This window comes from Lycium barbarum, chromosome 1, assembly GCF_019175385.1.
Source record: "Lycium barbarum isolate Lr01 chromosome 1, ASM1917538v2, whole genome shotgun sequence".
In the NCBI taxonomy this organism is placed as follows: domain Eukaryota; kingdom Viridiplantae; phylum Streptophyta; class Magnoliopsida; order Solanales; family Solanaceae; genus Lycium; species Lycium barbarum.
In genome coordinates, this window is record NC_083337.1 from 74,344,507 (window position 1) to 74,368,363 (window position 23,857).

A 23,857-nucleotide genomic window follows, 5' to 3' on the forward strand; every position below is an offset into this window, starting at 1 on the left:
GTTATGCCCTTTTTCGTTTAGGCTGTTCCAGCATGTCCGTTGTAGCGGACCCATGGCCGCAATAGCTGGTCCGCTGCATCGACCTACTGACCGCCACAGTGACCGACCGGGGGGGGGGGGGGGCAGAAAGCCCTATTTTATAGTTGAACTCCGAACCATTACCCACAAGACCCCAAAATCAGTTTTCAAGATAGAAAGAGGAAAACTTCATTCCATTCTTTGATGATAGCATCTTAGAGGGTAAGTCCCCACCTTTATTTATTCCTTTTCCTTTCGTCTTCAAGTTCCATGATTATTTTAAGGTCTATCAATGATGGGTGAAAATCCTAGAACCCTAGAATTAGTAAACCCTTAAATAATTGGTGGGTTGTTAATTAATCATCTAGAAGTATAGATTATCACTTTCTAGGAAGGGAATTTGATTTCTTATGGTTGAAATTGCATGTTGAGACTTAGGGTTCTAATAAAAATGCAAATATTGTCCTAAAATCTGTTTGAAGGGGTAAATTGATTAGAATCCCACGAATTGAAGGTTAATGATTGTAGAGATAGAAGTTATGATAAATTCACCATTAAAAGATGGTTTCATCCATTAAAAAGGGTAGAAGTAAGTGGGTCGTCTTCCCTAAATTGTTGTTCTTGTTTAAATACATGGTTTGTTGCTTACTTAGCATCATATTGTTAGACTTTGACCGTTCTGAGGTGCTTCAAATAGAAGGCTTGTGTGGAGTAGTTCGTGGCTCCTGTTCTGCATTCGAGGTAGTTTATGGCTTACTTCAGTTAGACTTTGATTAGCAAAACATATGTATTGTGTAGAATTGATAGGAGAAAGCATGATTAGGTCTTTAGACATGGTGTTTTGCTTGGATATTAGCTAGGTTGGTATGACTTCTGATTTTGTGGGCTCGTCGCCATTACTTTGTGTACTGAAATATGAGGTTTAGTTGTATTCATACTGTGGCGATTCGGGATGGATTTCTATTAGGTTGACTGTTATTGATAGTGGTTTGTTGCCCTATTATTATGATTAGACTTATTACCTAAATTGTTGTGTTGTACTCAATTCTCCCTATTATGACACATATCATCAGAGAAAGGAAGGACACCAAGTTTAGACTTGAATTGTGATTTTTATATTTATGATAGTACGTAGATGAACACTTAATGTATGATTTACTATTGATGATAATATATAGAAAAAGGGGGTATCTTGGTGATACAAGACTTAGCTGTGAGGCGTACTTGCTATATGTAGAAGTAAAGAGGGACAAAAACTATTATGTTGGTTGAGATAGGTTGTATGATTCATTTCTTGGCTGAGTTGATCTAAGTCTTTATATGACTTGTGGCTTCGTGACATGTACCTTCATCGTTAGTTTATTTGCATTGATTTACCATGTGTACACTCATTTATACATTGTGAATGCTGTTATGGATGTTTGGGAGTTGATATATGATATGGAGAAAGTAGTAGAAACAAAGGAAATGCTGCCCAATTTTACGAGCAATTCGAAACTCACCATGGTTTAGGTTATGAAAATGAACAAGAAATTTCACGAGCAGGTCGAAACTCACCATGGTTTTTTCCCTCCACCCTTCGGGTGCCATGTGTCACGACCCGACTAGGGGCCATGACGGGTACCCGGGGCTAACCACCGAGCACCACTCATTCTATTGCTTAACATACTCACTAAGCGTACATTCATTAATATAATACTCAATCATAGGAAAACCATTTTTCATTTGGAAACATAATTACATTTATATACATAAGCCCTTCGGCTATCAAAATAATATATGTACAATAATGACATCGTGAGACCATGCTACCCACACATACGTATCTACGAGCCTCTACTAGAGTACTAGACATATGGACGGGACAGGACCCCGTCGTGCCCAAAACATATATGTACACAAAATAGTGAATCAATGGCACCTCCGGAATAATGGAGTGTTCTCAAAAGTCTGCTTATCAGCTTTTATAAATCTGGGTCGCCTCCCTGTCTACCTGTGGGCATGAGCACAACGTCCAAAGAAAATGGACGTCAGTACGAATATTGTACTGAGTATGTAAGACATGAATGAAATGAACGTAACAGAGAAATCATAAGACATAAGATGAAGATGTAACCTGCGTAACTTTTAAGGGTTGATACCTTTCATGCCTATATCATATAAAATCATAGTACATGTATCATCATAGCTCATACATAATCGTATCATATATCTATATATCATAGTACCGTATCTGCCCATACACCTTTAACATTATCCGTATTCGGTCACGTAGTGGCTCGACAATATCCGTATTCGGCCACGTAGTGGCTCGACAATATCCATATTCGGCCACGTAGTGGATCGACAATATTCGTATTCGGCCACGTAGTGGCTCGACAATATCCGTATTCGGCCACATAGTGGCTCGACAATATCACATACATGTCTTCTGTACCCGGCCATAACAAGCCTCGGTATATCTCATCATCATCATTTCCATCACATATATCTCATAAGCTTATCATAACCTTTCATAAAGCATACATTTGAATTTAAAGACAATCTATGAAAATCATATCATATTTGTAACGTGAACTTCGTATAAATATCGTATGATAGACTTTATAATCTCTAGACTTAGGCTCATCATTACCATCCTCGCATCTATGGCATATCTCTTACCTTTACCTCATATGAAATCCTCTATGAACATAGACTCGTAATTTTTCGGAACATTGGTCATAGGACATGCATTAGAGCTTATAGACAATCTATAACAATATCGGGGCGACATAAGGTCAAGAACCCCCAATTACATTATGAAGTGACTATATTCATCATATCTCACCTTGAAGGAACTAACATTTTTAAGGTTAGTGTACACCATGAACAACATCAAGGGATCGTAAATAGGATCATTAACTTCATAGACATCATTTCTTGCTTTAGAATCTCTAGGCTTAAACTTATCATCATTATTATCACATTCATGACATATTCCTCATCTTTATCTTATAAGAAGATCTTTATCAATGTTGACTCATAGTTCCCGGATTGTAAGAAAGTCATGGAGAGGTAGGGGAAATAATATCATAGGAATCAAATAAGGATCATCATCTTCGTAGGAATGTCATTCAGGAGCTTTAGGACTTCTAGTCTTAGATTCATCATCAATATTGTCATGCTCGTAATGTGTCTCTTTTCTTTATCTTGTGTGAAGCTCTTTATAACTGTAGACTCCTAGTTTCCGATATGTAGGAAAATCATGGAAGAATAGAAGGATTCATGCTATAGGATTCATGCCTTAGAAAGAAGGGACTAGCCTTACATACCTCTTTCGTTTAATAGTTTTATCGCTTGATCGTTCCCCTTCGATGCTCGCGTTTCTACCTTCAAGAGGATTCACATCAAAATTAGTTAATCGATTATACGAATGTGTTACTACTGCTAGAGAAAATTGGGCAGCATTTCCTTTGTTTCTAGTACTTTCTCCATATCATATATCAACTCCCAAACATCCATAACAACATTCACAATATAATAGGCAACAATCATTATTCATCTATATTATCCCATTTCACAATTTCACTTCAATTTCTCCATAATTATGGTTATAGTTCACTATCGTGTTTTCTCACACATAATACTTACCCTATGTTCTAAATGTCATTTATAGCGTACTTATAATCACAACATATCAATATTCATAATTCACCCCAAACTACTACTCAACAATGGCACTATTCCCACATTCATGACCCATTTTCTATATCCTTCTACAATCCAAGTGTTTTAACTTTTCAATACCTTAAACAACATGGAATGATCATAAAACTCACCTTAGATAATGGAAGAATAAGACTTGAGTGGAAATTCTCTTCTTGCACCAAAACCCAAGCTCACTTCCCTTGGGATTCCTTGGCTTAGATGAACTTTGATATGTTTCATACACTTGATTTTGTGGGTTTGATGAAGTTGATCATAGATTTCTCTTGGGTTCTTGTGGTTGAAGAGTGGAGAGAATTCTAGAGTGTTCTTGAAGTGAGAGGTGAAAATGAAATGAAATAAATGAACTTGGGTCCTTTTATATAAATCATATAATCTGTCCCGATGCGAACATACGGACCAATATACGGTCCGTACATTTTATACAGGCCGTATGTCTGGCCGTATGTTTGGTCCAGTGAAGGTTGCCCATCTGGGCTGAATATACGGCCTAACATACGTCCAGTATAATTTATACGCCAGTATGTTGGGCCGTATAATGCCCAGCTATTCCGATTTCGTTCTCGTCGACTCGTTTAATCTCCAAATCTTATGGAACCTTCTTGCCACTTGTTTAACACCTCAATACAAATCTAAGGGATGTTATAATTCTTCTCCAAGATGCTATTTAATCATCATTAACTTGTTGCTCGTAAATCCTTTCCGATACACATCGCATGCCTTGCCCTCTCTTGGCAAACTTTCTCTTTTTACTACGAATGTCTTCGAAATCTTGATTTGGGTCATCAAATGTTATTTCTTACTCATCAAAACATCGTGTACGTCGTGCCCTTCGTCAGTCTATTCACTGTGCATGAACGGAAAACTTTTCGAGGTGTAAGATTCTTCCCCCCTTGGGGAACATTCGTCCTCGAATGTTAAGCTATCCGGGATTCTACGAAAATTTCTCCATATATTTCCCTTCAAGTGACCCGGAATATCATGACCATGCTATTCTTGCTTACCTCTTACTTCTCTTTTTAAGTACCCACTTGGTTTCATTGGCGACGTATAAATACTTGCAAGTTACATAATCGTTCTTGCGTGATTCATGTACACACACATCTATACATATAGATGTATCCATATCCGTATCTGTATTCATAATCGTACTCATTTACATATCATATCCATAGTCATATTCATATACATATCATTTACATAACATATCCGACCACGAAGGTTCGGTGTTTCGCGTACCCAACCATGGCTAGGCTCGGTGATTATGTATACCTAAACTCTTTTGTCTATCTGTAGTAGCTTATCTCGTCATGCTCTCTTCCTTCCTTTATTTTTCCCTTGATTATGATATCTTAGGTTCTACTATAGAAAACCTTAGGTCCCTTTCTTAATTGTCGCTTATAAATCGCAATATCATTAACTACGACTTTACCGTTAGTGCCTTTGCCTCTATTCTAGTATAACATTGGCATCCTTTACAATACCCTTGAGTTATTTGATCTCAATGTCACGTGGTTCAAGGTCTTCATGAATGATTTCTCGTACAGTCTCAGATGCCTGCTCAATTTGTGTTCGTTTATTTACTAGTCATTGGACTCATTTCTACGCAACTCTCACTCTTTGTTTTAGAGTCTATATCTATCACATCTTAGGGTCCATCGTTCCACTCTCTACACTTGTATTCCCTTTACTCGCTTCCCCCTTTAAGGGTTTTACTTGTACCATTCTCAAATCCGTTGCCTCACCTTCAAATCATGAATTCATATATCCCTTACTATACTATTCCTTATTCATGTCGTTTCCCATAATTTATAGCTACGATAATTCATGTGTGAAGTCTTAACATACTCATCTTTCAGTTTTGTAATCAAGTAATACAACCGACATAGCAATCCGAACAAGAATGTATTTTACTTAGCTCATCTAGTAGTTATGAGTCAATGTATAAATCCGCTCCAATTAACAACTTCTGTCCCATAGGGATGCTCACAATAGTAGTACGTTTAGTTATCCATACCATCCATGCAATGTCACTTGCCCTCTTCTTCGGTGCTCAAAGTTCACTTGTAACGTCATCTTTGTTTCCCAGGGCCTAAGTCTCATGCGCGACTAATACCCCTTATGCCTCATACTCTTTTAATCTTGTGTTTCACTCAACATTGATTTCAAAGCCAATCATAATCGTATTGTATTTGTCGTTGATGATAGCTTTACTCTATCGCTTTATCGTCGTACGGTAAACTCATAGCTCATGGCCACCTTTTTCTTTTCAACTTATTACTTCATATACTTTACTCGTTCTAACTTGGTATAGGATATTTAGAGGAGTTGCATCTTTCTTTAATCATAACACGACTATTTCTTAAGTGCGCGTACTTTGCGGCGTATTTCCTTCTTTTTCTATTCCCCTTTCTTATTTCTTTACATTCCTTCCTCCTCAATTTATCTTATTTCCTCCCATTCTATGATCAATCCTTTATTCTTCGCACAAGGAACCCTATTCCTAACTTATTACCGCTTGTCCTTTAAAATATACTACCTTTGTACAATCCATTCTTTGCTTCCAAAACTTATTCTATTTATTATGATCATCCCTATTACACTTACCATATAAGTTGTTTTACCAATGCATTCACATTCGTTATACCCCTTCGTATTTCATACCCCTGCCTTAGTCATGCTGTTACTTTATTTTGCTAATAGACTTGTCGTATTTTACTTGTACTTATCCATCCAACCAATACTTCAGTATCACACTCTGTTGGGGTTACCCTTTCTCTTCTATGTCACGTTTTAGTACTACCAAGCATTTCTCTTTGCCGCATCAATGTCGCTCTTATAATTGCCATTACTATCAATTCAATAGTATTTAACTCATCTCTTGTAGTTGTTAACGATACTCCTAAGTTAATCTCGTCCTGCCATTACTTTTTGCACATCATCTTTTCTCGTTAGGACATATTACAAGCTTATATCCTATCTCCTTTAGATTCTAGGAAACTTTCGGCGGAGTTTCCTCTATATTTCTTGCCATCCCAAAACCTGCACGCAGCAAATACCAACAATGCCTCACAGGGACAATATATATATATATATATATATATATATATATATATATATATATATATATATATATATATATGTACGACATATCTCAGCCACACAGGGCTCCCACTTTCGAGTAAAAGCACAAAGATGTCGAAACTTACCTCATATGTCACGCTTCGAGATGTACCTGATCCTTTAGCGATCTGCCTTGTTATCCCTTCCTATTTACTTTCCCTTTCATCCTTCAACTTTACATTTCAATTATACCTCAATATTCTTACCTTACTCGACACACATCTTTCATACCGTCGCTTACCTTTATTCTGATTCATTCGATTTGCTTAGTCATCAACTTATAACTGAACTTATCATCAAGAGACACATTTAATCAATTTCTCTGTCATATGAACACTGACTTGCCTCTATGACAATTAATTCATTTTCATATAAATACATATTCCGATAACGTAGCCTCAACGAAGGGGCTTACCTCCGTAACTTCAACATCATCAATCACTTTCTTCGGTCAATACCATTCTTCTGCTGCAATCAGGGGTTAGTATAAGGAATCTCATTTCCTATGGCTTAGCTCTATCGCAAAATCTTAGAAATGAAAGAAGAGTAACCATCCTAAATGCCATGTTGCCTTCTGTTTAAAGATGTGGCGTGCAACACACCATAAACAAGTCTCTACTAGACATGGCTCGTAGACACTTCCTAGGACTGAACTGCTCTGATACAACTTTTGTCACGACCCGACTAGGGGCCATGACGGGTACCCGGGGCTAACCACTGAGCACCACTCATTCTATGCTTAACATACTCACTCAGCATACATTCATTAATTTAATACTCGATCATAGGAAAACCATTTTTCATTTGGAAACATAATTACATTTATATACATAAGCCCTTCGGCTATCAAAATAATATACGTACAATAATGACATCGTGAGACCATGCTACCCACACAAACGTGTCTATTAGCCTCTACTAGAGTACTAGACATATGGTCGGGACAGGACCCCATCGTGCCCAAAACATATATGTACACAAAATAGTGAATCAATGACACCTCCAGAATAATAGAGTGCTCTCAAAAGTCTGCGTATTGGCTTTTATAAATCTGGGTCGCCTCCCTGTCTACCTGTGGGCATGAACACAACGTCCAAAGAAAACGGACGTCAGTACGAATATTGTACTGAGTATGTAAGGCATGAATGAAATGAACATAATAGAGAAATCATATGACATAAGATGAAGATATAACCTGCGTAAATTTTAAGGGTTGACACCTTTCATGCCTGTATCATATAAAATCATAGTACATGTATCATCATAGCGCATACATCATCGTATCATATATCTATATATCATAGTACCGTATCTGCCCATACACCTTTAACATTATCCGTATTTGGCCACGTAGTGGCTCGACAATATCCGTATTCGACCACATAGTGGCTCGACAATATCCGTATTCGGCCACGTAGTGGCTCGACAATATCCATATTCGGCCACATAGTGGCTCGACAATATCACATACATGTCTTCTGTACCCGACCATAACAAGGCTCGGTATATCTCATCATCATCACTGCCATCACATATATCTCATAAGCTTATCATAACCTTTCATAAAGCATACATTTGAATTTAGAGACAATCTATGAAAATCGTATCATATTTGTAACGTGAACTTCGTATAAATATCGTATGATAGACTTTATAATCTCTAGACTTAGGCTCATCATTACCATCCTCGCATCTATGGCATATCTCTTACCTTTATCTCATATGAAATCCTCAATGAACATAGACTCATAATTTTTCGGAACATTGGTTGTTATAGCCCGTATTTTGTACGTTCGGATAATTCGAGATAATTGCGAGAAGTTAAGGGCAAGACCATTTTCCAAAATTTTTTAATGAAAAAGTTGTTTATTAGTATGGAAATGTTGAGAAAGGCTAAGGGTAAAAAGGAAAATTCACAAAGTGGTTCATGGTAATATTGTGGAAGGCTAGGGGCGAAATGGGAATTTCACAAAATATGCAAGAAGGTTCTTGAAGGGGCCATGTTGGCCGTGTGGCATATAATCATATGTATATATCTTTATTTAATTGGGGCTAATTATATATATGTGAGGACCAAAGCTTACATAATAAGATAATTAGTCTTCTTTGTTTCATTTTAAGAAAGTTCAAGAAAAAGGGAGAAAGGGACATGTGTCCACATTCTATTTGCTGAGGTTAATTATATATATGGACAATTGCTCACAAAGCAAGACAATTATTCATGAAAACTCCAAGAAGAAAACTTGGAGAAAGAAAACAAAGGCCATTCGGCCATGGTTCCAAAATATGTGTCCATGGAAATTGATCAAGAAAAATTATTTTCATCTAGTATTCCAACTAATTTGAAGGCCCTAATTAACATGGAGTGGTTGTTGAGCAAGAAAAGCCTTTATTTGTGTAATTCATGAGCCCTAGCCGAGTGGAGAAGTCAAAGGATGAAGGTAAGATTTAATCCCCTTTTTATGTGTTAGAGATGGTTTGTGAATGTTGTAGTATGTAGAAATGAATGAAATTCATGGAATTATGTGTGTTGGCGTTGAGCCGTGTAGGTATGGTGCTTGGCCGAAAATAGAGTGTGTTGTGTAGATATGATGAAGTGATTTTATTTAGTATTTCGATTGTTGTGTTGTGGATTCCATGATGAAAATGAAGGTTTGATGAATTGAAATGAAGTTGAAATCGTTTATGGAATATTGAAGAAGTTAATGTGATATTAGTATGATTCCTTATATTTGTATGAAGGAATTTGTTAATGTGTGGGTTGTGGATATAACTCATGAATTTGGAAGCAAGAGATGTGTTTGGAAGATTGTAAGTTGGGTTGTTGTGATTGTATTGAACATAAGAAAAATGTCGTTGGATTATGTAAAAGAAGTTACTAACGTTAGAATGTATTTTGGATTAATTAATAAAGTTGTTAGTGTGTAGATTGTTGGTGTAGTTCATGAACTTGGAAGAGAAGAAATGTGTTGTTATTATTCTTGTTGAATTTAGAAGGCTTCGGGTGAAGTGGTATGTTGGTTGGGTTGTTTGAACATTGTGTGAATTGTTTGAAAGTTCTTGAACCATGTTAGAATATATTTTGGATTGATTATTGAAGTTGTTAGTATGATTGTTGGTATTGTTGTTGATAATTTGGCCGAGTTGAATTCTCAGATTGTTGATTGATCATTTGGCCGAGTTAGATTCTCGGGGATGGTGTATTTACAGGGGAAATGTTGCCGAAATTTCGTCAGATTATAAATGAATTCATTTGAGAAGCTAAGGCAAGTGTATGACAATGAATCTAATGATTATGTAAATCTTCTTGAATGTAGACTAGCAAGTTTGGATAAATAAGCGTAGCTAATAGGACGTGGAGCAGGTATGTAAGGCTTACCCTTTCATTCTTTTGGCATGATCCTTATGAAATGAGCAAATGACGTATATGTATGATTTCAAAGAAATTCCTATTCTTAGAGCCACTAGGATGGCTAATATTCTTGACTTCCATAAGCTATTTCATATGGTTTTGATGCGTGTCTATGATGTCCGAAGATCTATGTGATATGTTTCTGAATGGCATTCGAAAGATAATTGATATAACTAAAGTCTTGATTTTCAAATGCTAGCACGTTCGATTATTCTATTGAGTCTTTGATATATTTTGATGCGTACATATGGTTCAAAAAGCTTTATTTTATTTGATCCATAACGATATCCGAAAGGTACTTGATATGATTGTTGCTTTGATTTTCCAAAAATGGCTTCTGAAACGTTCATAGAAGGTTCGGTACTTAAACGTCCATAACTTTTTCATACTAACTCGGATCGACTAGAAACGTGTTTATGACTCTCAAGTGTCGATTTGCGCTCCTACCAATCTGTCACGACCCGACTCGGGGCCGCGACGAGCACCCGGTGCTAACCCACCCGAGCACCCTCTTAGCTTACTCTTATACTTACATCTAGGTGATCCACATAATTATACATGCATTTCCATTCATTCGTCAACTAGTCCCATATGGACAACCACACATTTATATCATCATAGGCATTTATGCCACATCAATATACATGGGCCAACGTGGCTGACAAAATGATATACAAAACATAGGCCGACAAGGCCAAACACATCTACCCACACACACACATGTCTACGAGCCTCTAAGAGTATAACATATCACATTAGCGGGATAGGACCCCGCTATACCCATAATTATATACACAAAAGAATGAATACCCAAAAGATATGGCTCCGAAGGAAATGGAGCTCTCTATGTAATCTCCGAATAGGTAGCTAAGGATCAAATCTGTCTCCCTGTGCACCTGCGGGCATGACGCAGCGTCCACAAACAAAAGGACGTCAGTACGAAGAATGTACTGAGTATGTAAAGCATGATCAACATCAATATAGAAGCATAATAGATATCATATGAAGATAGCATAGGAGGGGAGACAGTAATATCATCATCATCATGTCGCTTACTTGCATACATCGTCGTTCGTATCCCATAATAATACTCGTACCATACTGGTGCTCATATTCGTATACATGTCCTTATTCGTATTCTTATACATAGTCTTATCACATTCATATTCATATTATATACATAGCCATACACTTATATACATACATAGCGTACCCGACCATAAGGTTCGGTGTTTCATACGTACTTGGCCAACCAAGGCTCAATGTTATTTCTACCTGGCCCTACCAAGGCTTCAGGGTTATCCGTACCATCTGCAGACGTGCGCGCGCGTTTCGTAATCGTATACATACTTCATACATATTCATATACATATATTCGACCCGACATTATAAGCTCGGGGTTCATTATAGCCCTTCATAGGCACATATAAGTATAATAGCCCGTAGGCACCTTTTGCATCATTTTCGATATCATTATCATTAGCATTCTCATCGTTATCGTTACATCTACATTATGGACTTACTCGTCATACGAGGAACATAGTATAATCATAGTATATATCAAGGGTCGTGAGGTTATGAGCTCGGAATGTCAACCATGTGAAGACAACATACTCATATAGAGGAATTTAGGAATTTGGCCAAGGACCATGCCTTATGAAAGAAGGGTTAGCCTTACATACCTTTCCGTCGAACTATTCTACACTTGCACGTTCCTTTCCAATGCTAGCGTTTATACCTTCATTAATATCATAACAATGGCCAGTAGTCATTCACATTATCCACATTAGCTAGATTCCTCAATTTGCCTCTAATTCACCCACATTCATGATTATAACACCCATCTTCGTCAATTCGTCTAAAGTGTTTAGTTCGTGATCTTAATACCATTTATAACACATTCATATCACAATACAACAAAATTCATAACTCAATTCAAACTATTTCTCAAAATGTCACTATTCATCATTCATGACCTAGTTGACCACATTTTCTACAATCCATGTATTTTAATTCTCCAATACCTTAAACATCTTGTAAAAATCATGAATCTTACCTTAGAAGTTGTAGGAACAAGCTTTGGTTGATAATACTCTTCTTTGAGCAAAACCCTAGTTTTTCTCCATTTGGATTTCTTGACTTGGATGATCCTTGACGATTCCCTTATCCTTGATTCACTTGTCTTAATGTTATTGATGGCTTATAATCCTTGAAAACTCATATAATAAATGTAGAGAGAAGTTTTGGAGAGAAGTGGTGTAATGTTGTAATTAAATAAAATAAGTCTTGATCCTCATATTTAATGAATTGGAAAATCTGTGCTGGGTGAACAGTGGTCGTCCATGGAGGTTTCCGGTCCGTATTCCACTTTACGGATCGTCCCTCGTGGTCGTCTTTAAGCTTAAGCGGGACCAGAGACTTTGTCCTGCATGCATGGTTATTTACGACCATGGTTTACGTGCCGTAAATCACTTTACGGTCCGTCCACCAGGTCGTATTATATCTTTTCCTTAGCTGGCAGAAAGTTGAAGTTTGGCATGCCAGTTTACGACCTGGAAGTTTACGAACCGTATACCAGTTTACGGTCCGTATTTGCACTTTACGACCACTGGCAGAAAGCTGAAGCTTTTGCATGGCAGTTTACGACTGCCAGTTTACGGACCGTATTGCACTTTACGGTCCGTATTTTGCAATATACGACCATTGGGCAGTTTTGCCAACTTTCCATTTTTCACATTTCTCGACTTTTCATTCCAATCATCCATATCCCTTTTCATACATTTCCCATGAAACATTATACACTCGCACTCCTCGCACACATCATTAGTTCATTTACTTGCGTATCAACGGGAAATTTTCCGAGGTGTAACATTCTACCCCCCTTAGGAACATTCGTCCTCGAATGTTAAAGGCTTGGGGAATTCTATAAAAATTTCTCCAGAGTTTCCTCTGTAATGTGGCACTACCACCCTGTCACAACAACCCACAAAAATAATGCCTCACAGGGCAATAATACAACAACACTAGAAATTTGGCCACACACGACCTGAATGTATAAAAGGAAAACATGCATACCTTATGATTTTGACGTCTCATCTTGGACTTCTTCCAAGGGCTGAAATAAATGTGGGTATTTGGATCGCATATTCTCTTCTGCTTCCCATGTCATTTCCTCTTGATTGTTATTTCTCCACAGAACTTTAATTGAGGCCACTTCTTTGTTTCTAAGCCTCCGTACTTGCCTATCTAATATGGCAATGGGTATTTCATAATAAGTTAACTTTTCTGTCACTTAAATATCATTCACTGGGACGATCCTCGTAGGATCTCCAACACACTTCCGAAGCATCGAGACATGAAATACTGGATGGACTGACTCCAAATCTGGAGGTAGATCTAGCTCATAGGCCACTTTGCCTATTTTGCGCACAATTTCGTATGGCCCAATATACCAGGGACTGAGCTTCCCCTTTTTGCCAAATCTCATCACGCCCTTCATCGGCGACACTTTCAAGAATACCCAATCTTTCACTTCGAACTTTAAGTCTCATCGACGATTATCCGCATAGGACTTCTGACGATTTTGAGCCGCTAGCAACCGATCTTGTATGAGCTTAACTTTCTCTATTGCTTGCTGGACCAAGTCTGGCCCTATCAACTTAGCTTCTCCGGTTTCAAACCACCCAACTGGGGATCTACACTTTCGCCCATATAGAGCCTCATACGGTGCCATTTGAATGCTAGAATGATAACTGTTATTGTAAGCAAACTCAATGAGTGGAAAATGGTCATCCCAATTTCCTCCAAAATCTATCATACATGCCCGTAACATATCTTCAAGAGTCTGAATAGTAGGTTCAGCTTGCCCATCGGTCTGTGGGTGAAATGCCGTGCTTAGGCGCACTTAGGTCCCTAAACCTTCTTGGAAAGACCCCCAAAACTTGGCTGTAAACTGAGTCCCTCTATCGGAGATAATAGATACCGGAACGCCATGGAGTCTCACTATCTCTTTAAGATAAAGCTTGGCATAATCTTCTGCCATATAGGTCGTTCTGACCGGTAAGAAATGCGCTGACTTTGTGAGCCTATCCACGATCACCCATATAGAATCATATTTACGTCGAGAATGGGGTAACCTGTAATGAAATCCATATTAATCAATTCCCACTTCCAAGTTGGGATTTCTATAGCTTGCAATAAGCCACCCGACTTTTGGTGTTCTATCTTCACTTGTTGGAAATTAGGACACTGAGCTACGAATTCCGCTACGTCTCTCTTCATCCCATTCCACCAATATATAGTCTTAAGATCATGATACATTTTCGTCGCTCCGGGGTGAACGGAGTAACGGGAACAATGAGCTTCTCTCAAAATCTGATGGCGTAGACCTGCCACATCGGGAACACATAACCTGCCTCGACATCGGAGAACTTCGTCTTCCGAAATGTCAAATGATGACTCCTCCTTCTAAGGGAGTGTATCTCTATACTGCATTAGCATGGGATCCTCATATTGTCGCTCTTTTACTTCCGCTACTAACGATGAAACTGCTGAATTCTGAATAGTAGCTCCGCTGCTACCTGAGTCCACCACTCGGACTCCTAGGCTAGCTAACTGCTGAAGATCACGGGCCATCTCTTTCTTTTCTGGTCGTACATCACTTAGACTTCCCATCGACCTACGGCTAAGAGCATCAGCCACAACATTGTCCTTTCCGGGGTGGTACAGGATTTCAACATCATAGTCTTTTAGCAACTCTAGCCATCGTCGTTGCCGCAAATTCAACTATTTCTGCTTGAAGATGTACTGGAGACTCTTATGATCTGTATAAATATCCACGTGGACACGATATGAGTAATGTCTCCATATCTTTAAAGCATGGACCACCGCGGCCAATTCTAAGTCATGGGTAGGATAATTCTGCTCATGTTTCCGTAATTGTCTAGAAGCATACGCAATCACCTTACCATTTTGCATCAATACACATCCTAGCCCGACGCCTGAAGCATCACAATAAATAACATATCCTTCCAATCCCTCTGGAAGTGTCAAGACTGGGGCTGCAGTCAGTCGGTCCTTCAACTCTTGGAAACTACACTCGCAAGCATCTGTCCATTGAAACTTAGCTGACTTCTGAGTCAACTTGGTGAGCGGTGCAGAAATAGAAGAGAAATCCTCAACAAATCTTCTGTAATAACCTGCTAAACCCAAAAAGCTACGAACCTCCGTAGGGGTCGTGGGCCTTGGCCAAGTCTTCACTGCCTCAATCTTTTGGCTATCCACTAGAATACCGTCAGCTGCAACAATGTGGCCCAGAAATGCCACTGAGTTCAACCAAAACTCGCATTTGGAAAACTTCGCGAATAACTCTCGGGTTCGAAGAACTCCAAGGACAATACGCAGGTGATCCGCATGCTCTGCCTTGGATCTAGAATACACTAGGATGTCATCGATGAATACAATCACGAATCGATCCAGAAAAGGCTTGAATACATTGTTCATTAAGTCCATAAACACTGCCGGTGCATTAGTTAGCCCAAACGACATTACTCAGAACTCGAAATGGACATATCTTGTTCTGAAAGCTGTCTTAGGGATATCTTTCTCCCTAACTCTTACTTGGTGATACCCGGACCTCAAATCAATCTTTGAAAACCATTTGGCACCTTCCAATTGATCAAATAAATCATCAATCCTCGGGAGGGGATACTTGTTCTTAATTGTCACTTTATTCAATTGCCGATAATCAATGCACATTCTCAAAGAGCCATCCTTCTTTCGGACGAACAATACGGGTGCTCCCCACGGGGATGAACTAGGCCTAATGAAGCCTTTTTCAAGCACGTCTTTTAATTGCTCCTTCAACTCTTTCAACTCTGCGGGTGCCATCCTATAGGGAGGAATAGATATGGGTTTAGTGTCTGGCAACACATCAATCGCAAAATAGATCTCTCGCTCGGGAGGAAGGCCTGGAAGCTCTTCTGGGAACACATCCAGAAATTCGTTCACTACCGGAACTGACTGAAGAGTCGGCGACTCAACTTCTACATCTTGAACTTGTACTAGGTGATAAATACACCCTTTCGTGATCATCTTCCTTGCCTTTAGATAGGAAATAAACCTACCTTTTGGTGATGCCGCATTCCCTTTCCATTCTAAGACTGGTTCTCCCGGAAACTGGAAACAAACCATCTTCATTCGGCAATCAACATTGGCGTAACAAGAAGCCAACCAATCCATGCCCATAATAACGTCAAAATCTACCATTTCTAGCTCATGCAAATCAATCATGGTACGACGATCACAAATCACAATCACACAATTCCTATATACTCGGCTAGTTATTACCGATTCACCCACGGGTGTAGACACCTCGAAAGGTTTGATAGACTCCGGCTCAATTATAAATCGACCCGCAATATATGGAGTAACATATGATAATGTGGAGCCCGGATCAATCAAAGCATATACATCATGAGAGAATACCGATAATATACCTGTGACCACATCAGGAGAAGACTCAAGATCTTGGCGTCCAGCCAAAGCATAAATACGGTGCTGAGGACCGCTAGTACTGGGAGCTCTGCCTCTACCTCTACCATGGCCGACTGGCGCATGTGAACCTGGCCCCGTAGGGCGTACCGATGCTGATGATCCGGCTGCCGACCCTGCTGGCTGGGTCCTACCTCTACCCTATACTGAGGGGCAATCACGCATGATATGGCCTGGTTGACCACATGAATAGCAACCATCCGAGCCCAATCGGCATCGACCCCAATGCAACTTCCCACACTGGGAACATCGTGGTACAGGTGGCCTTGACTGGCCTGAATCACCTCTAAACTGAGACCCCGAATAACCCTGACTCGGCTCGGAACGAGTAGATCTGTCAAATCTCTGCCCCGTGAACTGTGGAGGTGTACTGGTCATACAATAGCCTGAATGGCTGGGAAACTGCTGTCTGTGTCCGCCCCTGGACTCGCTCCTCGAACTCGAAGGTCTGGCCCTCTTGTTATGGCCCCTATCCTGCTCACATTCATTTCTCCGCTGCTGTAGGTGTTCCTCTAATTCCTGAGCATGTGCCTGAATGCGTACAATATCCATGCAATCCTGAAGGGACGCAGTTAAACATTTATCCATCAAGTGTGGCCCTAGGCCTTTCACAAACCGGTGCACCCGATCGCCCATATCCGCTACCATGGCCGAAGCATACCTATCCAAGGAATTGAAGCGGAGACTATACTCTGTAGCTCTCATGCTACCTTGCGTCAAATTCAAGAATTTATCGGCCCTAGCTCGCCGAACTTCCGGAGGCATATAATGACGGAGAAAAGCATCAACAAACTCTTGCCATAACGGTGGAGGTGCATTGGCTCCTCGCGAAGCCATCCAAACCGTATACCACTGGATCGAGATATCTCTCAATCTATAGGACGCTAGTGTCTGAAGCATGTATCAACCGGAGCGTCCTTAGCAAACCATCAATAAAGTCCTGGGGATCCTCCTCCAGTTTCGACCCATAGAATTCCGGGGGTTTGAAAGCAATGAAGTCACGGGCCCTTGCACTAACAGTCCTGTCACCTTGCCCTGTGCTTGGCCTCTGAGTCTGGGCCGCAACTAACTGAGTCAACAAATTAATGGCCTCTCTTACGTCTTGGCCCGAAGCGTTAGGTGGAGGAGCTGGAGCTGGGGCTGAGGTTCCCACGTGCTCCTCGGTAATAGGCACTGTCTGAGAGGACTGAGATTGAGCCACACTCTGGGACTCATCTTCCTCTACTACCGGTGGCGGTGCTCTTTCAGCCCGCTTTTCTGCCACCGTCTTGCCCTTTTGGGCTGTTGTAGGCTTTTTCTTTTTAGGCATCTCTGAAATACACAACACACGATTTAGGAACAAGAATTTCTTACATCATAGCTCTATCGCACGATTCTTATGAAGAAAGAAGGTCATATATTCCTAAAATGTCCGCAGCTTCTCGTTTATAAGTGTGGCGCGCAACACACCCATAACCAAGAATCTACTAGACACGGCTCGTAGACACATCCTAGGACTGAACTGCTCTGATACCACTTTTTGTCACGACCCGACTCGGGGCCGCGACGAGCACCCGGTGCTAACCCACCCGAGCACCCTCTTAGCTTACGCTTATACTTACATCTAGGTGATCCACATAATTATACATGCATTTCCATTCATTCTTCAACTAGTCCCATATGGACAACCGCACATTTATATCATCATAGGCATTTATGCCACATCAATATACATGGGCCAACGTGGCCGACAAAATGATATACAAAACATAGGCCGACAAGGCCAAACACATCTACCCACACACACACATGTCTACGAGCCTCTAAGAGTATAACATATCACATTAGCGGGACAGGACCCCGCTATACCCATAATTATATACACAAAAGAATGAGTACCCAAAAGATATGGCTCCGAAGGAAATGAAGCTCTCTATGTAATCTCCGAATAGGCAGCTAAGGATCAAATCTGTCTCCTTGTGCACCTGCGGGCATGACGCAGCGTCCACAAACAAAAGGACGTCAGTACGAAGAATGTACTGAGTATGTAAAGCATGATCAACATCAATATAGAAGCATAATAGATATCATATGAAGATAGCATAGGAGGGGAGACAGTAATATCATCATCATCATGTCGCTTACTTGCATACATCGTCGTTCGTATCCCATAATAATACTCATACCATACTGGTGCTCATATTCGTATACATGTCCTTATTCGTATTCTTATACATAGTCTTATCACATTCATATTCATATTATATACATAGCCATACACTTATATACATACATAGCGTACCCGACCATAAGGTTCGGTGTTTCATACGTACTTAGCCAACCAAGGCTTCAGGGTTATCCGTACCATCTGCAGACGTGCGCGCGCGTTTTGTAATCGTATACATACTTCATACATATTCATATACATATATTCTACCCGGTATTATAAGCTCGGGGTTCATTATAGCCCTTCATAGGCACATATAAGTATAATAGCCCGTAGGCACCTTTTGCATCATTTTTGATATCATTATCATTACCATTCTCATCGTTATCGTTACATCTACATTATGGAGTTACTCGTCATACGAGGAACATAGTATAATCATTGTATATATCAAGGGTCGTGAGCTTATGAGCCCGGAATGTCAACCATGTGAAGACAACATACTCATATAGAGGAATTTAGGAATTTGGCCAAGGACCATGCCTTATGAAAGACGGGTTAGCCTTACATACCTTTCCGTCGAACTATTCTACACTTGCACGTTCCCTTCCAATGCTAGCGTTTATAACTTCATTAATATCATAACAATGGCCATTAGTCATTCACATTATCCACATTATCTAGATTCCTCAATTTGCCTCTAATTCACCCACATTCATGATTATAACACCCATCTTCGTCCATTCGTCTAAAGTGTTTAGTTCATGATCTTAATACCATTTATAACACATTCATATCACAACACAACAACATTCATAGCTCAATTCAAACTATTTCTCAAAATGTCACTATTCATCATTCATGACCTAGTTGACCACATTTTCTACAATCCATGTATTTTAATTCTCCAATACCTTAAACATCTTGTAAAAATCATGAATCTTACCTTAGAAGTTGTAGGAACAAGCTTTGGTTGATAATACTCTTCTTTGAGCAAAACCCTAGTTTTTCTCCATTTGGATTTCTTGACTTGGATGATCCTTGATGATTCCCTTATCCTTGATTCACTTGTCTTAATGTTATTGATGGCTTATAATCCTTGAAAACTCATATAATAAATGTAGAGAGAAGTTTTGGAGAGAAGTGGTGTAATGTTGTAATGAAATAAAATAAGTCTTGATCCTCATATTTAATGAATTGGAAAATCTGTGCTGGGTGAACAGTGGTCGTCCATGGAGGTTTACGGTCCGTATTCCACTTTACGGACCATCCCTCGTGGTCGTCTTTAAGCTTAAGCAGGACCAGAGACTTTGGCCTGCATGCATGGTGATTTACGACCATGGTTTACGGGCCGTAAATCACTTTACGGTCCGTCCACCAGGTCGTATTGTACCTTTTCCTTAGCTGGCAGAAAGTTGAAGTTTGGCATGCCAGTTTACGACCTGGCAGTTTACGGACCGTATACCAGTTTACGGTCCGTATTTGCACTTTACGACCACTGGCAGAAAGCCGAAGCTTTTGCATGGCAGTTTACGACTGCCAGTTTACGGACCGTATTGCACTTTACGGTCCGTATTTTGAAATATACGACCACTGGGAAGTTTTGCCAACTTTCAATTTTTCTCATTTCTCGACTTTTCATTCTAATCATCCACATCCCTTTTCATACATTTCCCATGAAACATTATACACTCGCACTCCTCGCACACATCATTAGTTCATTTACTTGCGTACCAACGGGAAATTTTTCGAGGTGTAACACTATCGAGTCTTGATTTATGTGCATATAGTTTCTCACTACTCTGCTCGTGGATGCTTCAATATGTCCTTCACTGAGCCCGGGCCAGGATACGTTCTCGTGCGTACTCCACTGCATTGTTCACCGAGTCCCTCTCACTTGCGGGCCGGGACACATTATATGTATATGTATATGATGATATGATGATACGAGGATGGCGGCCAGGATGACATATGATGACTTCATTCACCGAGACCCGCAATAGAGGGCTGGGACACGTTATGTATATATGGTACATGATGTTAACATGCATGATTCTATCCACCGAGTCTCTCAATAGAGGGCCGGGACACGTTATATGTACACATGATATGTGATGTTGACATGCATGACCTTATCCACCGAGTCCCTCACTTGAGGGCCGGGACACGTTACGCATATATGATATATGATGTGAACATGTATGATTTTATCCACCGAGTCCCTCACTAGAGGGCCGGGACACGTTATATGTATACATGGTATATGATGTTGATATGCATGATTTTCATTTAAAAAGGCAAGTGCTCCGATGTTTTTAAAAAAAGTCATACTTGATTCTGGTAAATCTCTGTTTCAGTTATGATCCTCTTTTCTGTATTCCATGCCTTACATGCTCTGTACATATTCCGTACTGACCCCCTTTCTTCGGGGGCTGCGTTTCATGCCACGCAGGTACACCCAGATGAATAGAAGACTTTCTAGAAGGTGTTCCAGCGGAAATGGCAAGCTCCATCTGCTCCTGGAGTGTTGCCGAGTCAGAGTATATGTGCTATGATTTCTGATTGATGTTAGAGACTTTGCAGACAGAGTCGTGGGTATAGAATGTCAGTTTTGTAAGCGGCTCCATCAGCCGATGTGTCATTCTGTGTTATGTGATACATTCCATATGATTACAAATTTTGTTTGATTTGAGAACAACGAAAAAGAATATTTCTGAAAGTTGTACTATGTATTTCATCATTATTTGATTTAAAAGTCCAAAAAGATTATGTGTGTGCTAAGGGTCCGAGGGTTCGCTCGGCCCAAAGTAAGGGTCGGGTGCCCATCACACCCTAGGGAGATTAGGGTGTGACATTGGTCATAGGACATGTATTAGAGCTTATAGACAATCTATAACAATATCGGGGCAACATAAAGTCAAGAACTCCCGATTACATTATGAAGTGACCATATTCATCATATCTCACCTTGAAGGAACTGACATTTTTAAGGTGAGTGTACACCATGAACAACATCAAGGGATCGTAAATAGGATCTTTAACTTCATAGACATCATTCCTTGCTTTAAAATCTCTAGGCTTAAACTTATCATCATTATTATCACATTCATGACATATTCCTCATCTTTATCTCATAAGAAGATCTTTATCAATGTTGACTCATAGTTCCCGGAATGTAAGAAAGTCATGGAGAGGTAGGGGAAATAATATCATAGAAATCATATAAGGATCATCATCTTCGTAGGAATGTCATTCATGAGCTTTAGGACTTCTAGTCTTAGATTCATCATCAATATTGTCATGCTCGTAACGTGTCTCTTTTCTTTATCTTGTATGAAGCTCTTTATAACTGTAGACTCCTAGTTTCCAATATGTAGGAAAATCATGGAAGAATAGAAGGATTCATGCCTTAGAAAGAAGGGACTAGCCTTACATACCTCTCTCGTTTAACAGTTTTATCGCTTGATCGTTCCCCTTCGATGCTCGCGTTTCTACCTTCAAGAGGATTCACATCAACATTAGTTAATCGATTATACGAACGTGTTACTATTGCTAGAGAAAATTGGGCAGCATTTTCTTTGTTTCTACTACTTTCTCCATATCATATATCAACTCCCAAACATCCATAACAACATTCACAATATAATAGGCAACAATCATCATTCATCTATATTATTTGCATTTCACAATTTCACTTCAATTTCTCCATAATTGTGGTTATAGTTCACTATCGCGTTTTCTCATATATAATACTTACCCCATGTTCTAAATGTCATTTATAGCGTACTTATAATCACAACGTATCAATATTCATAATTCACCCCAAACTACTACTCAACAATGGCACTATTCCCACATTCATGACCCATTTTCTATATCCTTCTACAATCCAAGTGTTTTAACTTTTCAACACCTTAAAAAACATGGAATGATCATAAAACTCACCTTAGATAATGGAAGAATAAGCCTTGAGTGGAAATTCTCTTCTTGCACTAAAACCCTAGCTCACTTCCCTTGGGATTCCTTGGCTTAGATGAACTTTGATATGTTTCATACACTTGATTTTGTGGGTTTGATGAAGTTGATCATAGATTTCTCTTGGGTTCTTGTGGTTGAAGAGTGGAGAGAATTATAGAGTCTTCTTGAAGTGAGAGGTGAAAATGAAATGAAATAAATGAACTTCAGTCCTCTTATATAAATCATACAATCTGTCCCGACGCGAACATACGGACCAACATACGGTCCGTACATTTTATACGGGCCGTATGTATGGCCGTATATTTGGTCCAGTGAAGGTTGCCCATCTGGGCTCAATATACAGCCTAACATACGGCCAATATAATTTATACGGCCAGTATGTTGGGCCGTATAATGCCCAGCTATTCCAATTTCGTTCTCGTCGACTTGTTTGATATCCAATCCTTATGGAACCTTCTTGACACTTGTTTAACACCTCAATACCAATCTAAGGGACGTTATAATTCTTCTCCAAGACGCTATTTAATCATCATTAACTTCCTGCTCGTAAATCCTTTCTGATACACATCGCTTGCCTTGCCCTCTCTTGGCAAACATTCTCCTCTTACTACGAATGTCTTCGAAATCTTGATTAGGGTCATCAAATGTTATTTCTTACTCATCAAAACATCGTTTACATCGTTCCCTTCGTCAGTCTACTCACTCTGCATGAACGGAAAAGTTTTCGAGGTGTAACACCATGTTCCTCGAAGAGAGACCCACATCATGAAAGGCACTTAACAATGCAACTAACCACTTAAAATAGTGATTACGAGTTTGGGTTCGGTTGGATCCATGGTAGGATTCTGCACATTAGGGAAACATACGGAAAGAGAATGATGGAGTTGGTCCGTGCGAATCATAACGAACCGGTGCAACCA

General features: G+C 39.7%; 1 long non-coding RNA gene across 1 annotated transcript; it reads left to right on the forward strand.

Moving 5' to 3' along the window:
* Positions 1–140: 140 nt before the first annotated feature.
* Positions 141–21,712, forward strand: LOC132635938 (uncharacterized). The gene is made up of 3 exons (XR_009580861.1): positions 141–759; positions 10,167–10,213; positions 21,412–21,712. It is a non-coding gene; the product is annotated as an uncharacterized LOC132635938 (long non-coding RNA).
* Positions 21,713–23,857: the final 2,145 nt, after the last annotated feature.